Raw genomic sequence first — 9,120 nt, forward strand, 5'->3', positions numbered from 1 at the left:
CTTTATCTCAAAGGCAGAGAGACAGAGAGAGGAAGACAGATCTTTAATCTAATGGTTTCCTCCCCAGATGTCTACAGCAGCGAGGCCAGGATCCAGCCAAGCCAAAGAGCCTAGAACTCCATCCGGGTCTCCCACGTGGGTGGCAAGGACCCAAGTACCTGCCGCCTTCCAGAATGCATATTAGCAGGAAGCTGGACTGGAAGCAGAAGAACTGGGACTTGAGCCAAGCACTCACATATGGGATGTGGCGTCGTAACCATGATGTCATCACAAATGCCCGACCCAAGCATCATGCACTTGTTAAACAAAGAAACGGCATAAAACGAGGATTATTTCTACCAAAAGTCTCAAGAGACCGCAACCAAATACAACATAAGTGAGTGTTCTCTAGACCCTGGTCCCTGAACATATACACTGTTACAGGCATTGTCAAGAGAGTCAAGGAACTCTGATCGTGAAATACATTTTAGGCAATATTGAAGCTAACAATTTTGTTTGGCATAAAAGAGCATTGTGGCTGCACTTTGTCAGGAACAATCCTTATCTCCTATCTCCCAAAGATACACATGAAGTATTGATAGTGAAGTGGTAAGATGTTTCCCTCAAAATACTCCAGCAAAAACAAGCACATTACATAATAATCCATACATACTACAGATTTTAAAAGCATGGGTAGGGGCCGGCACCATGGTGCAGTAGGTTAATCCTCTTCCTGCGGTGCCGGCATCCCATATGGGCACCAATTCTAGTCCCGGCTACTCCTCTTTCCATCCAGCTCTCTGCTGTGGCCTGGAAATACAGTAGAAGATGGCCCAAGTGCTTGGTCCCCTGCACCCGTGTAGGAGACTGGGAAGAAGTGCCTGGCTCCTGGCTTCAGATTGGTGCAGCTCCATCTGTTGCAGCCATTTGGGGAGTGAACCAACGGAAGAAGACCTTTCTCTCTGTCTGTCCCTCTCAATATCTGTAACCATACCTCTCAAATAAAATAAATAAAATCTTTTAAAAATTAAAGTACAGGTATTGTTGTGCCTTAGTGAGTACTGACAGAGGACCGCCACACACTGATAAATTTTGGAGACCTTTATTGCCAGCGGCCAAGAGCAGGCTCAGGCCCCCAAGAATTCTTGACCCCAAAGCCGAAAGCAACAGGGTTTATAAAAAGCAAAAACCACATAAACAGGAGGAGGGAATACATGGTTGCTAGGATCAGGTAGGAGTACATGGTTACTGGGGTCAAGCTGACCTAAGGCCTATGCAAAACTAATATCAATTATAATCTTGGCAATACCAATTACAATTACAATTACAATCTTAACAATTCCAATTCTAATTTTGACATGAATCCAGGTATTGGCCTAAATCATATGTGGGACATAGACAAATTACAATCTTATCATTAACCCAGGTGCAGCCTATCTGCTTTTAAGCTTGAGCGATCATGCTAGGAGGTTTCTATGCTCTGCCAAGTGTGATGTAGGGGACTGCTATTGACTGGGATGTTTTTTATTTTTTTATTTTTTGACAGGCAGAGTGGACAGTGAGGGAGAGAGAGACAGAGAGAAAGGTCTTCCTTTGCCGTTGGTTCACCCCTCAATGGCCGCCGCGGCCCATGCGGCCGGCGCACCGCGCTGATCCGATGGCAGGAGCCAGGTGCTTCTCCTGGTCTCCCATGGGGTGCAGGGCCCAAGCATTTGGGCCATCCTCCACTGCACTCCCTGGCCACAGCAGAGAGCTGGCCTGGAAGAGGGGCAACCGGGACAGAATCCGGCGCCCCAACCGGGACTAGAACCCGGTGTGCCGGCGCTGCAAGGTGGAGGATTAGCCTAGTGAGCCGCGGCGCCAGCCTTGACTGGGATTTTTCAGATCATAGTTTCAGACCAGAGTCTCATGGTGTGTGTGTGTGTTGGGGGGTGCTCTCTCAAGATGGAGTCTCAGCGCTCTAAAATGGAGTCCCTACTGTCAAGGTGTTACTTGTAGCTAAGATAAAGATTTATGCTATGCTGTTGTTGTTGATACCAAGAGCCATGTCAGGGCCTGGAAGCAGAAGGGATGAGGAAGTATCCGTGACCAAGTCGGGAACTTCCCTCCCCGGCTTCCTCTTCTCGCATGACATCTGCAGGCTCAGGGACTGGAACCTGGGTAGGGGAGGAGCCGAGGGCTGAAACAGTGGGGCTATTTGGAAGGGAAGGAGGGAGGGATTCTTAGCTCAGTAACTGGGGAGGACAGCTTGTGCTGGACCCAAGAAGGACTGGGATGGAGAAGAAGCCCTGCAGGGGCTGCAGAAGAGAAGAGATCAGAGAAGGGACTCCTTGGCCGCAGGGGTGGGTGAGCAAGGACTAAAGCCGAGAACAGCTGGCTGTGGGGGCAGAGTGCAGGGCTTCAGAGGGACACCCCCCCCCTCCACTGCCCAGGCCCACTTGGCTCTTCTGGTGAACTGAGGTTGGAGGCGGCGTCCTTCCTGCCCTGGACAGCACTCGCTGCTGCTGAGCCCACTGCTGGGGAAAGAGGACCAGCCTCACCCACACCCTCCGGTTTGTCTGGCTGTCGGCAGTATCTCAGGCTGGGCAGAAAAGGAGCAGGTCTGCCGAACACCTCCAGGTTAGAAACATCACCCCACTTAGCTCATCCTTCTTGGCACTTCTTGGACCCGGGGTCCTGTTCCTGTCACTCATTCCTTTAGGAAAGGTGACCCGCAGAACTGAGTCTCGGTCGGAGAACCCACAGGCTTCCCCGCTGTGCCTTAGAGCCATGGGCTTTCAGCCCACAGAACCCGAGTGCTGGAATGTTCCACAGGGGCACGGAAGCTCTCTGTGATGGCAGTTAACACAGCACCTGGTCTGCCTGCCTCCATTCTGAGTCCAAGGCAGACGTCGCCCCTGACCACTGGCTGTGGCCCCAGAATCCTGAGCAACACGCATACCCCTAGCCACATGTTCCTCTATTCAGCACTCAGTCCCAGATGACAGCTGTCCTTGAGCAAGTCCAATCTCCCCACTCTGCAGATGGGGAAACTGAGAGCTGGGATAGGGGGTGACTTACCAAAAGGTTACGAGGTAAATGAGTGGAGGGACCTGGCCTGGGGCTTCTGGTTCCCAGGGAATCCTCGTCCCCCTGGGGCATGAGATCTGAGGAGGGAAAGATCAGAGAATGTTCAGTGGCATCCACGGCTGGGGGCCACCCCTGGTGACTCTCAGAAGTCTACAAGTGCCAGAAGCTCAGGTGTCCCCCTTTTCCCGTTGTCTTGTAGTGGCAGGGAGGCCATACTGGGAGCCGGCTCTCCAGCATGTTGGGCACAGGCGCAGTGCCAGCCAGGATGGCACCAGGAAGCAGGGTGCCCAGCCGGGCAGCCCCACAGGTTCCCTTGTTCTTTCAGACCACACTGACCCTTCCTTGTAAGCACAGCATGAACTTGTCCAAAGGATCTTCGCAGAGTTCAGGGGAAAATGCATATCCCGAAAAAACGGTGCATGCATTTTAATTATTACTATTTTTTTCTCTAAAAGCTTATCTTTTTATTCCATTTTTACAAAACCTTTTGGAAATACTCTTGTATTTAGAATATCTGTCATTTCCTGGTCAGACTTTGGCACTGAAACACAGCCAGTGGTCAGGGGCGACGTCTGCCTTGGACTCAGAATGGAGGCAGGCAGACCCGGTGCTGTGTTAACTGCCATCACAGAGAGCTTCCGTGCCCCTGTGGAACATTCCAGCACTCGGGTTCTGTGGGCTGAAAGCCCATGGCTCTAAGGCACAGCGGGGAAGCCTGTGGGTTCTCCGACCGAAACTCGCTTCTCATTCCTTTATTAGGGGACACCTGACCGAGTGGGGAGGCTCTGACGAGGCTGGATTCTGGGGTGTGTTGCTTCTCTGCTGCTCAAGGAAGCCCTCTGGAGGCCCTGCTGGGGGCTGAAATTTGCAGGACATGGCTCTGCGGATCTCAAGGGAGGCAAGGACAGACCAAGACAGACCTGGCAGGAAAGACTGAGCATGCCCTGGGTCCCAGCTAATGGTGAGTTGAGTTCCAGCCACCAGGCCTCGGGGTCAGTGTTGACACTGCTGTTCCACAGGTGCTTTCCAGGAATGGAGGGACCTGACTCTGCCAAGGGAGCGGCCACCGCTGGGGCCCCACAGTCACCCTGGGGAAAATTAGACCCGCCCGTTTACTTTCCTCCTGGCGCTATCTGCTGCCCAGGTTCCGCCCAGGAGGACAAGCAAACCCAGAGGGCTGCAGTCCCTGGTGGCAGCAATAAGCGGTGTCTTTAATCAGCTTACCCAGGTGGCCCTGAGCCCAGAGTAAACTTGGCTCTGTTGACATCTCTGATTTTCCCGTCTCTGGTTGCACGCAGCCCAGTGCTTACCGTCTGGAGAGAGGGTTAATGGCTCATCCCAGACAGCTCACTCTGGTGAACTAAGTATAAGTGAGAAAAGGGGGTCTTGGCGGGGGGTAACCTGTGGTCTTGGTGTTCCTGGTTGACAGCGGCATGGTTAGAGATGGACACGTCGCCTTGGGCCAGTGCAGCGGCCCCCTACCTGGAAAGTTCTCCCAGCTCTCTCTGTGGCTCTGTCTCCTTCTCAGCCTTCAGCGGCCATCTCAGCTGCCTCTTCCTCCAGGAAGCTTTCCCTGGCCACACAGGGCCTGACTCGTTGGGGGAGCTCCGCACTTGCTGAATGCATTTTCCCATGCGCTCTTTATGGACACCCTGTGAGGCTGACAGTGTCCCCAGTTTACAGATGAGGAAACTGAGGCTTAGAAGAGATAAGGAGCCCCCCACCCCCAGGATTTATGGCAAATAATTGGTAGTCAAGACTTGAACCCAGGTCTGCCTAAGAATTCCATGCCCTTGATCACTCTGCTGCTCGCTGTTTATTTTATGTATTTGCGAGGTAGAAAGCAAGCAAGAGAGACAGAGACAGAGACAGAGACAGAGACAGAGAGACACAGAGGACTCCCACCTGCTTGTTACTGAAGTCCAGCTTGTCAACAGAACAAGGGGACAAGGTTTGAGGACAAGGGAAAGAGAAAGTCTCATCTTTCAACAGATGAGGAGGTAGCGATGGACATCTGGAGAACCACCAGGCTGAATAAGGCGTCCGGAGTCTTTAAGGGATTCAGAAGGGGACGCTGCACTTGGGAGGCAGGCCAGAGAAACGCGCTGACGGAGAATGCACGGCTTGATTTTGACTTGGCTGGAACCTAACAGCTCGTTCTGCGTGAGCCAGTAGCCAGAAAGCATTATTTGGCTCACCATGCCAGCAGTGTCTGCCGGGAGCGACGTGTACCGTCCCTACTCGCATCTCATGGGACTGAGCAAATCACATGCATCCCAAGTGACTATGGAAGCATGATCCGCTCAGGACAGCACCTGATGTCTGGGATGGTGTGGAAAGGGAGAACCAGGCCTAGATCACACTGGGCCTTGAAGGTCATGGCCAGGAGCTTGGAGCCCACCCTGTGGGCACCTTGGAGCAGGGGAGTGAGATGCTGGACTGCAGAAAACGGAGGAGGAAAGAAGAAAGTGAGTCAAAATGCGAGGCAGTGATGTGAGGTAGGAAGGTAGAAACCAGGCCCAGGGATCGATGCCGTAGCTCACTTGGTTAATCCTCCACCTGTGGCACCAGCATCCCATATGGGCGCCAGGTTCTAGTCCTGGCTGCTCCTCTTCCAGTCCAGCTCTCTGCTGTGGCCCAGGAAGGCAGTGGAGGATGGCCCAAGTGCTTGGGCCACTGCACCTGCATGGGAGACCAGGAGGAAGCACCTGGCTCCTGGCTTTGGATCGGCACAGCACCGGCTGTAGCGGCCATTTTGGGGGTGAACCAATGGAAGGAAGACCTTTCTCTCTCTCTCTCTCTCTCTCTCTCTCTCTCTCTCTCTCACTGTCAAATAAAAAAGAAAGAAAGAAAGAAAGAAACCAGCCCCAAGATGAGTGAAAGGAACGTGGCAGCCTGGAAGCAGGCCTGCTCTCCCACTAGAGTCCTGCCCACTCCCCAGGAACCTGAGAGGCCGTCCCGGCTTCCCCCCGAAGCACAGCCCCCCGGAGAATCCTCTCTGCCCAGCCAGCCTGATAACACTGCGTAATGAAACCCTGGGAGGAATTCCACCCGTTTCACACCCGGCAAACCCTTTGTCCAAGAGAAGAGGGTGGGAGGAAGAAGGGGAGGCCGACGACCTGGAGCCCTTACCCTTGTGAACCCCAGTCTGAATGCAGACTGTGCTGTCAGTTCTCAGCCCTTTGCTGAGCCGCCCGCCCGGCCTGGCAGGTGTGTTCTCTCCGCACAGCTACGTAACCCTGCTTCCGTCAGTCTGAACGCGGGGCCCTGTCTCAGATCTGCTGGTCGCAGCATCCACCCCTTCCAATGGATGTCCTACGCCATTTAACCTTGCTGCCTTCTTACCACTACTCACTACTCACAGTCTCGCGGTGAAATTCTTTTCTTAGGCGAAGACAAGGGCCTCTATGCCGGCCACCCCCGCCAACAGGTGCATGAGCCAAGGGGAGTGGAGAGGAAGCAGGTGCATAAACCAGAGAGAGCCAGGAGCAGAAGCAGGTGGGGAACGCTGGGCCCTGGGTGAAAGCTGGGGTCTTCTGCTTCCCGCCTCCCCTTCACAGGAAGGGGAGCGAGTGTGGAGAGAGCATAGTGGGGGTGACAGAGGGCCCCCCAGACATTCTGGGGTGCTGTGTTGACTGGAAAATGAGACTGCAGGAGCTCGAATATCTAGATGTGTTTTCACATAAATAAGGGACTAGACTTGTTCCATGGGGAATTTTCAGAGTGAAGCAAGGACAAAGGCTGGGACTTGCAGGAGGCAGCTGTAACTGTGACAGCAACGTCTGTCACCAACCTGGCGTTGTCACCGCAACTGTTTGCCAAGCCCCTCGCCGGGATGGGGGCTGTGCGCAACGTGTGGAAAGGCTCGCTTCCTTCCTGTTCTCACGAGGTAGGAGACAGAGAGCGAGAGCTTCACCCTGTGGGCTGCGGCTGCTCTCGGGGGGCGGGGGGGGGGGTGTGGTGAGTGGCGCTGATGCGATCTAGGAGCTGATGCGATCTAGGACCGCGTTGAACAAAACTGCCCCCCAAGCCGGTGTCGAGAAAGTAAAGTGAGGGGGTCGGGGAGGTGAGAGAGAGGTCAAGGCCAGGACGCAGGGAGGAGGGTGCCCCTTCCAAGGGAAAGGGTGCTGATGGCTTCCACACACGGCTGAGGCAGGTCCTCTCTGGTGCCAGAGCAGGAAGGAGCTGAGCCTCTGGTCGGGGGGCTGGGGGCTGGGCTCCGCCTGCTGAGCCTGTGGTCTCCAGAGGAGCTGGCTGGGTCCCTGGGCTGGGCTCCCACTCTTGCTGTGAGCCTCACTTTCCCCCTCTTTAAGCAGAGACTAGTAACAGAACCTAAGGACCTACTATGTGTATAGTGCATATTTTTTTTAAAGATTATTTATTTATTTTGAAAGGCAGAGTTCCAGAGAGAGAAGGAGGGCCAGAGAGAGAGAGGGGTCTTCCATCCACAAGTTCACTCCCCAGGTGGCCACAATGGGCAGCACTGGGCCAGGCCAAAGCCAGGAGCCAGGAGCTTCATCCGGGTGTCCCACGTGCATGCAGGGGCCCGAGCACGTGGGCCATTCTCCACTGCCTCCCCAGGTGCATCAGCAGGGAGCTGGGTCAGAAGCAGAGCAGCTGGGACGGGAACCAGTGCCTGTATGGGATGCTGGCATAAGAGGCGGCTTTACCTGCTACACCACAGTGCCAGCCCCAAGTGTAGAGCTTTGAGTCACTCAAGTTCTCCATAAGCATTACAGAAAATTAATTATGCATTTTGGATTCACATTCCTGCCTGCTGTGTACACCTCCTGTATGTAGGGGGCTTGTCTGGGACTTAGTGAAGCTGAGCCCCTACCCCAGTGCCTTTGCTGTAAACTTGACCAGGCCCTGGTAGCTCCTCCTTGGCTTGCAGCACCTCTGAACAGAGTCCCGTATGAAATTCAAGAGTGGGGCTGGCGCTATAGCATAGTAGGTTAAACCTCCACCTGTGGCGCCAGCAACCCTTATGGACACTGGTTCGAATCCTGGCTGCTCCACTTCCGATCCAGCTCTCTGCTATAGCCTGGGAAGGCAGTGGAAGATGGCCCAGGTGCTTGGGCCCCTGCACCCCATGGGAGACCTGGAAGAAGCTCCTGGCTCCTGGCTTCAGATTGGCCCAGCTCCGGACATTGTGGCCATTTGGAGAATGAACCAATGGATGAAAGACCTCTCTCTCTCTCTCTCTCTCTCTCTCTCTCTCTAACTCTACCTCTTAAATAAAATCTTATAAAAAAAAGAAAAGAAAAGAAAAGAAATTCAGGAGAGACACAAAGGTACAGGCAGAGCCGAGACCCTGAAATCACAAAGGTTTACGCTGCCCCCTGGACTTAGCACGGTGGGCATCTCAGGGCTGGCGTCTGTTCCGGGAGCTCCACAGGAACTCCCAGGCCCTGGTCAAAGTAACACCCGGTCTGCCCTTACACCCAGACAGACCACAGCCCCGCCTGGCCATGTCAGGAGAAACACAGCGGCCCCCACCACTGGTCAATCAAAGGAAGGCCACAAGCGCTGTCCACTGACGGGAGCTCACCCGTGAGCTGAGCACCCGCTGCTCATACGCAGCAGCTTTGAGCTGTAAGAGTCACTGTGTTTCATCCCTCGGGAGCTGCCTGGCGCCTTGCTCTGTGCATTGTAATGAATCTCCCGCTTTCTCCCACCTGGCAGGTGTCCAGGATTGGCTCACTGCCCACTGGGCGAGCAGACCCAGCGGCAGGGATTCTACAGCGAGTCCTCCACCAGTCTGGGGCTATTCTACACTATCAGGGGTGAAGTGGGAGCTGCCTCTTTGTGTGAGGGGATGCTTTGGGTCCCACTGGTTCAGCTCCTAGCTTCACAAAGGAGGAACTGAGGCCCAGAGAACAGAAGGGACTTGGATGAGGTCCTCCTGGACCAAGGTGATTTAGTGACAAAACAGGGACTGGAATTCAGGAGCTCCAAGGTTGAGTGCTGAATCGGGCTCTCCCCAGGCTATGCGATAGCCAGGAACTGGGCTTTTCAACTTCGGAAAGAAAGGACTGTTTTGTGAGCCTCCAGGGCGGCAGGGTCAAGTGC

The 9,120-nt window shown here is 54.3% G+C and overlaps 1 long non-coding RNA gene across 1 annotated transcript; it reads right to left on the reverse strand.

Annotated features, from left to right (window-relative positions):
• Positions 1 to 1,238: 1,238 nt before the first annotated feature.
• Positions 1,239 to 6,818, reverse strand: LOC149128288 (uncharacterized). Its single transcript, XR_016216674.1, has 4 exons — positions 6,181 to 6,818; positions 4,531 to 4,708; positions 3,040 to 3,125; positions 1,239 to 2,135 (listed from the first exon to the last, which is right to left on the reverse strand). It is a non-coding gene; the product is annotated as an uncharacterized LOC149128288 (long non-coding RNA).
• Between the last annotated feature and the right edge of the window lie 2,302 nt (positions 6,819 to 9,120).

The sequence above is a fragment of the Oryctolagus cuniculus genome, chromosome 1 (assembly GCF_051225735.1).
Source record: "Oryctolagus cuniculus isolate XC-2025 breed Fujian yellow rabbit chromosome 1, ASM5122573v1, whole genome shotgun sequence".
NCBI classification, from domain to species: domain Eukaryota; kingdom Metazoa; phylum Chordata; class Mammalia; order Lagomorpha; family Leporidae; genus Oryctolagus; species Oryctolagus cuniculus.